At 39.8% G+C, this 7,156-nt stretch overlaps 1 pseudogene; it reads left to right on the top strand.

The window, feature by feature from the left end:
- The first annotated feature begins 557 nt into the window (after positions 1-557).
- LOC100472173 lies at positions 558-1,438 on the top strand (annotated as a pseudogene).
- The last annotated feature ends 5,718 nt before the right edge of the window (positions 1,439-7,156 follow it).

Genomic DNA, 7,156 nt, shown 5'->3' with positions numbered 1-7,156 from the left:
GGCCAACAAAAGAAACGGAGAGAGGAGGAGGGGATGCAGGGCCACCCAGCTGACCTAAAGTGGTGACGAACCCACAGCTACTCACATTTCAGTCCATCTTGAAGTGTCTCCTACTAACTAGTTTCAATGTGGCAAAAGATAAATACTTACTAAGTAAAGTTGTGTGCCAAAAGATGATCAAGGGAATAGGTTTGGGGCACCTGGGGTTGCAGTAAGCTCCTCGCAGACCTTGGCAAAGGACAGGAGAATATCCTGAGGCCAGAACTAATAAAACTCAACACATGAGCAGAAATGGCCCACGCTAGGAAACATTTGGTAAAGTATTCTCCTAGAAAGGGAGAACACAGCAAAAAGGAGGAGGAAGAGAAATCACAAACACACACATAAATTTACAAATTAAAAGGACCCACTGAGTGTCCAGCACAATGAAAAGTGATCCATATTCAGGCATACTTTCATTACATCACAGAGCACTGGGGTTGAAGAGAAATATCCTAAATACCTTAAAGCTTCCAAAGGGAGAGGTGGGTCTCACATGGGGTGGGGTATGGGGTGTATGCACAGGCTGCGGGCACTGTGACTCCTGCAGGTGGGGCGTCTGGATGAGTGTGTTTGGAGCAGTGTTTCCTGTTCTCTCCCCTCCTCAGCTGCAGCTCTGCAGCTTGGACCTTGCCTGCCCCAGCCCTACCATGGCTTTGGCTTTGAAAGAGCTACAGAAAGATCTAGAAGAGGTGAAGGTGCTGCTGGAAAAGGCCACTAGAAAAAGAGTATGTGATGCCCTTATGGTTGAAAAATCCAAGATCCGGACAGAAATCAAGAAGAAGATGCAGCAGAAATCACAGAGAAAAGCAGAACTTCCTGACAGTGAAAAAGCCAGCTGTTATAATGGCCGGTCCCATTATAACAGGATATACAGGGAAAATCAGTAATTACAGATGGGATCGGTCAGGTAAGTTTATGAAAATCTATATCATCTTAACTGGAGTTCATCAAGTCCTCACTGAGAATGTGCAGGTGCATTTCACAGAGAGGTCATTATATCTCTTGGCAAAGAATCTAAATGGGAAGAGTTACTCCATGATTGAGAACAATCTCTTGAAACCCATCTCCACAGAAAGCAATTAAAAAAAAAAATCAAGACAGATACAGTTCTTATCTTATATAGAAAGAAAGCAGAAAGCACGTGGTGGAACTACCTGACTCAGGTTGAAAAAGAGTACAAAGAGAAAGAAAATTTCTCCTAAGACACAGAAACAGATCCCAGTGAGGGATTGACGAACGTTCTACAAAAAATTTATGAACGTGGAGATGATGATATGAAGTGAACCATTAATAAAGCCTGAGTGGAATCAAGGGATAAGCAAGCAAAATGAGATACAGAATTTTGAGACTTTAAAGTCATTTTGGTAACTGTGATGGGGAAATATTGAGGTTTCCGATGAGGAAATGTTGGTGAGCTGCACAGATAAATTTGACAGATAACTACTCACACAGCATTCTTCTAAGGAAAGTCAATGAATTCTCCCATTTCCTACTGAAGGATTTATTAAAGTAAAATATGTTTATTAAACATTTCCCCCCAAAGCTGGTTTCCTTAGTAATCTGGGCATTTTGTTCAAAAATATTGTATTCTTGTGTGAAATGTAAAAAAACCAAGTCTTGCCTAATGATAATGCCACATTGTGTGTATTTTTGTTCAGCTATGAAGTAGAAAACAAAGTTCTAGTTTACCTAAAGTTCCTGACATCAGCTCCCACCAATGTAAGAATAAGTAAAAGTAAAACCTGAATTTTTGCATAAAATGCCAAAAAAAAAAAAAGCTTCCAAAGGGAAAATGGAGGAGTGCTTTCAAAATTCTGAGGAAAAATTATTTCCAACAAAGAATTCTATACCTAGCCACACTAAGATCAAGATGCAGGATAAAATAAAGGCATTTTTAGGGAAGGATAGCATGAGATTGGGGAGTGAGGAGTAAGACAGTTGCTGGTTTAAACTCTGAATTTTATTCTCAGAGATGGGAAGCCACTAGAGGATTCAAACCAGAGGAGAGGCAAGATCTGATTTGTGTTCAATCTTACAGTCTATTTTATCTGATAGATCTTACAGTCCATTTATCTGATACTTTATCAGTCTAGATCTCTTATGCCTGTTTACATGGCATATCTTTTTCTGTACTTTCAACCTATCTGTGTCTTTGAATCCAAAGTGTGTCTCCTGTGGACAACAAACAGTGGGAGCATTTTTTTTTCTATCCAGTCTGGCAACCCCTTTCTTTTGATTGGATGGTTTAATACAATCATATTCAATATTATTATTCATATGGGCTGGATTGTTAATCACCATTCTGCTTTTTGTTTTCTATATATCTCATAATCACGTTGTCCCTATAGTCTTCCTTTACTACCTCCTTTGACTTAAATGGATAGCTGCTAGTGTACTATTTAAATTCCTTTAAGGATTTTGAACTGTATCTTTTTAAGTGATCTTCTCCATGGTTGCTCTAGAGCTTACAAATGCATCTTAACTTATTAAACTCTCCTTCAGATTAACACTAACTTAATTCCATTAAGATAGTGAAATTTATTGTTTTGCTACATTCTCTTTCCCTTTTTTGTGCTCTTATTGTTATACATATGAATGCCTAAGTTGCAAACCCAACAATAAATTGTTGGAATTACTGCTTTTTATAATATTGTCTTTTATGTAAGCCAAGAGAAGAAATGAGAGCACAAATATCTTTTTGGAGTTTCTTAAAATACATTCATCTTCTTATTTACCAGGTGGGGTTATCTTCATTTCTTCCTGTGGATGGGAGTACCTTCTGGTGTCACTTCCTCAAGCCAATATGGCTTCATCGCCATTCTCATCTTTGTGATGTTATTATCAAATATATTTCTATGTATTATAGGTCCAATAATACAATTTTACAGATATTGTTTTAAATTACAAGAAAAAATAAAAATGTAACAATACTGTCTTTTATCATTACCTCGATTTTTATCAGCTGTCTTTTCATGTAGATTCAAATTACTGTCTGATGTCACTTCCTTTCAACTTAAAGAACTTCCTTTAGTATTCCTGATAAGGCAGTTCTGCCAACAATCAGTTTCCTCAGTTTTTATTTATCTGAGACTATTTCACCTTTGTTTTTGAAAAACAGCTTTACCAGATATGGATCCTTGGTTGAGAGTTCTTCTTTCTGTGAATAGACCATTCCACTGCCTGCTAGCTTCCATTACTTCTGATGCAAAGTCAGCTGTTAGTCTTATTGTGGTGAGTCCCACCTCTCTTGCTGCCTTCAAGAGCTTCTCTGTATCTTTGGCTTTCAACATATTGACTATGATGTTTCTGAGTATGAACGCCTTCTTATTTATCCTGCTAAGAGTCTGTTCAACTGCATATATGTGTCTATCAGTGTTTCTTCACTGTATCTGGAAAGTTTTCAGCCATGATTTCTTTGAACATTTTTCTGCACCTCTCTCTCCTCTCCTGACACTACCATTACATGTGTGTTGCATTAAATGGTGTCTCCCATTTCTCTGAGACTCTGTTCATTTTTCTTTATTCTACTTACTTTCTGTTCTTTAGATGGTGTGATCTCTACTGATCTGTTTTCAAGTTCTTTGAGTTTTCTTCTGCACGTTCAAATCTACCACTGAGTCCCTCTAGTGAACACTGTCTTTCAGTTACTGTACTTCTCAACTCCAAAATTTATATACAGTTCTTTTTGTAATTTCTTTTTATACTTTTTATACCATAACCATCGTGCCTCTAAATCTTTAAACATGGTTTCCTTTAATTCTCTGAACATATTTATAATAGCTACCTGAAAGTCTCTGTTGACAAAGTCCATCATCTGGGCCCCTTCAAAGGTATTTTCTATTGTCTCCCTTTTTTTTCCTGTGTTTGTATCACACTTTCCTGTTTCTTTGACGGTCTCATTATTTTTTTTTTTAATTATACAGTTTAGATAACATAATGTAGAAAATCAACACTAATCCCTCCCCCACTTTGGGAAGCATTTTGGAACTAAATTTGTTTCATTTAGGGTCTTTTGTTGTTGTTTTGTGCAGCCTCTGATGTCTCAGTATAGATTTCTGTGTTTGCTTGTTTTACCTCCTATTCCTCCAAAGGGATTACCTTTGGGGCTGTGTGAAGCACTTTTTGATCAAAGATTGTGCATAAACCCCCGTAGCACTTGAATATACACACTTACCATTAGATCTATGTGTGGCTTAGAGACTGCTTTTGTAGTTCAGGGAGTTTACCACTTTGCTCCAGGGCCACTAGCTTGGTTTTCTTCACCATTCACTCCTGAGAGGGCACAGCCTTGTGTATGCACACACTTCCAGGCCACTAGGGAAGAATGTGATTTTATGTTGAAGCTTGGCTTCTTAGGAATCACCCCTGGATCAGAGTAGCTTATTGTTCAGCCAGTGTTTGGCCAGAGGTTGTACTTACTTCCCTTGAGGCAGTAAGTCTTCCATATTTTGCTGATGGATCTGTGTGTGGGTGTTGGGGAACATCATTAAAAAGACATGACTTTTGACTGACCTATGAGCTGGACCCAGGCCCTGGAGGCTCCTTACCGGCCCCCTCCCCCGTCCTTCGGATGTGGTTTCCACTTGCCTTTCCCACTCCCATAGGCTGCTCCAAGGACACGGCCTTGAGATGATGATATGCCTCATATATAAGTTCCCTTTACTTATTAAAACTGCCACCTACCAACCTGGAGGAGGAGGAACCTGCCTCCTTCTTTGGTTTCTCCCTGTCCTGCACGTTTGGGAGTTGATTTTCGATTATACCTAGGAAGTTCCCAAGAGAGCTGCAAACCAAAAGTGACTTAATTCATGCTTTCACATCTTCCTCCACATTCTGCTTTTATTGCTCCTGAGTGGATACAGGTACATCTGCAGAGCCTTCTAGATCCCCAGACGTGAGAGTGACGCATGAAGGCTCTTCTCAATAATCTCTTTCTCTGCTACTAGTATCATGGAACTACTAGCCCTCTTTATTACACACCACTAAGATATCTACTGTTTTCAACAAAACCCTAGGCATGAACTTCTCCATTTTCTGTTCCAAACAAGTTCAGTTCTCTGAAGCAGAGTTGTGGGGTTCTCTGTCCTTATAGCCTGCCTCTTTTCCTGGGAAGAATTTCTGTACTGCCCCACTGGAGCTTGGGGCAGCAACACCCCTTGCCATGCAAATGGGAGCTGGATAAGGGAAGGACGCATCCTGCCAGGTGCATCTGCCTGGAATAGTGCTTTTGTGACATAGGCTGGGAGGGTGGGGGGCAAGTAAGAGACACTCTCCCGCCCCTACTGAAACAAAACATTAGCCCTCAAAGCTGGGGGTAGAAAAACCCCGCTTCTTGGTTGCACCTGTTCAAAGGAGTGTGCCTCTGTTAGAGCTTCAGTCACATGGAGTTGGGGGAACAGAAGAAGGACATAGGTTCTGGTCCAAATGCTACAGACTCATTGTTCTGAAATTTGGTAGATTTTCTCAAATAAATGTTTCTCCACTCATTGTATGTTCTAAGGACAGTTTCCAGAGGCTTTCAATAGTTCACATATATATATATATGAACTATATATATTTATAACATATATATATAATTTTCATCAAAGTATTATTTTGCTGTACAAAGAATCCACCAATCCCCTCATACCATTATTCTGTAAGTTGCAACCCTGACTCATATTTTAAAACAACCCTTTCTCTGTGCAGGGAACAGGAACAGAGTAGAAGCAGTAAGGTCTGTATTAAAAATATCCATCATTATTATTTATATGTGCAATGTCTTTAATACAGCCTGATGCACAGCAGTGCTCACAAATGTTAGCTTTCTTTCTGGATGTTTTTCAAGGAGGATTGTCTCTCAACAAAGGGACCCCAAATGCTCTGAGATGCCCCCTCAAGAAAACCACTCTTACTTGCCAACTTCCCAATTTCAACCAAGATTTTCCAATCACAGGACAGCCACTCTGCCGGCCTTCCTGAAACTAACCTACTCCTCCTATTAAGAGGTTCTTGAACTTCCTGAGAAGACCTGGACCCAGATTCCCACCTTCCTTGCCATCTTACAATTTTCTTTCTCTGTTTCAAATTTGTCAGTTTTAAAACTCATCCTGCTTCCATAAACACTTGCCAGTTCCAACTTAGGTGTTCTTGCCTGCCCATCTGCAACCTCCTCCTATATTTGTTACTGGCCCCTAGAAGCCTCACTTGCCCAGACTACCTGTTCCCCACCCCCAGGTATAGTGTACTCAATCCAGCTACTCTGGCCTCTCATTGGCTCTGTTCTTCTCTCTTGGTTTCTACTCATGTCAGATCTTGCCCTTTAACAGTTGTGGTTGCTGCTGACACACACACCTGAGTTTTATCCATTATCTATGCCTAACTTCCAGCTCCCCTACCCTGTTTTGGCTGTGACTTTTTAAAAAAATTTTTGAGTAGAGGTGACATACAATGGTACATTACTTTCAGGTGTACAACATAGTGTGGTTCAATGCTCTATATGTTACACTCACCAGAAGTACAGCCACCACCTATCACCATACATTCTATTACAATATTTTGACTACATTAGTATGTTGTACCTTTTACTCCCATAACTGATTCATTCCATCACTGGATGGCTGCATCCTCCACACCTCTTCACTCATTTTGCCCAATTCTCCACTCTCCTCTGGCAACCATCAGTTTCTTCTCTGTATTTTTGGATCTGATTCTGCTTTTTATTTATTCATTTGTTTTGTTTTTTAGATTCTACATAGGAGTGAAATCATATTGTATTTTTCTTTCTCAGTCTTACTTCTTTCACTTAGCATAATGCCTTCTAGGTTGGCTCAGGGAATTCTTAATGGGCTCTCCATATCAAGCATCCTCCCAATCCAACTCTAGACTTCTCACTTGGTCCCAGCTACCAGTTCCTGGCACTCACCCCAAATCACTACTCTCCTGTTATCTTGTGCTTTTTATCTGATCTTTTTGCCCTGTCTTAGTCTTGTTGCCTACTTTCCAAAGCCAAAAGTGTACCTCTATATCTCTGTTTTAACTAGAATTGACTGACTTGCACTTTACACATTGTGCCTAGCACTGGTACAGCATATAAAATGACCCAAAAGAGATTTTTAGTAGATTACAGTGTCTT

Source organism: Ailuropoda melanoleuca, chromosome 8 (genome assembly GCF_002007445.2).
Source record: "Ailuropoda melanoleuca isolate Jingjing chromosome 8, ASM200744v2, whole genome shotgun sequence".
Taxonomy (NCBI): Eukaryota; Metazoa; Chordata; class Mammalia; order Carnivora; family Ursidae; genus Ailuropoda; species Ailuropoda melanoleuca.
Note: the sequence above shows the minus strand (reverse complement) of the source record. Positions and strands in the feature narration are given on the sequence as shown.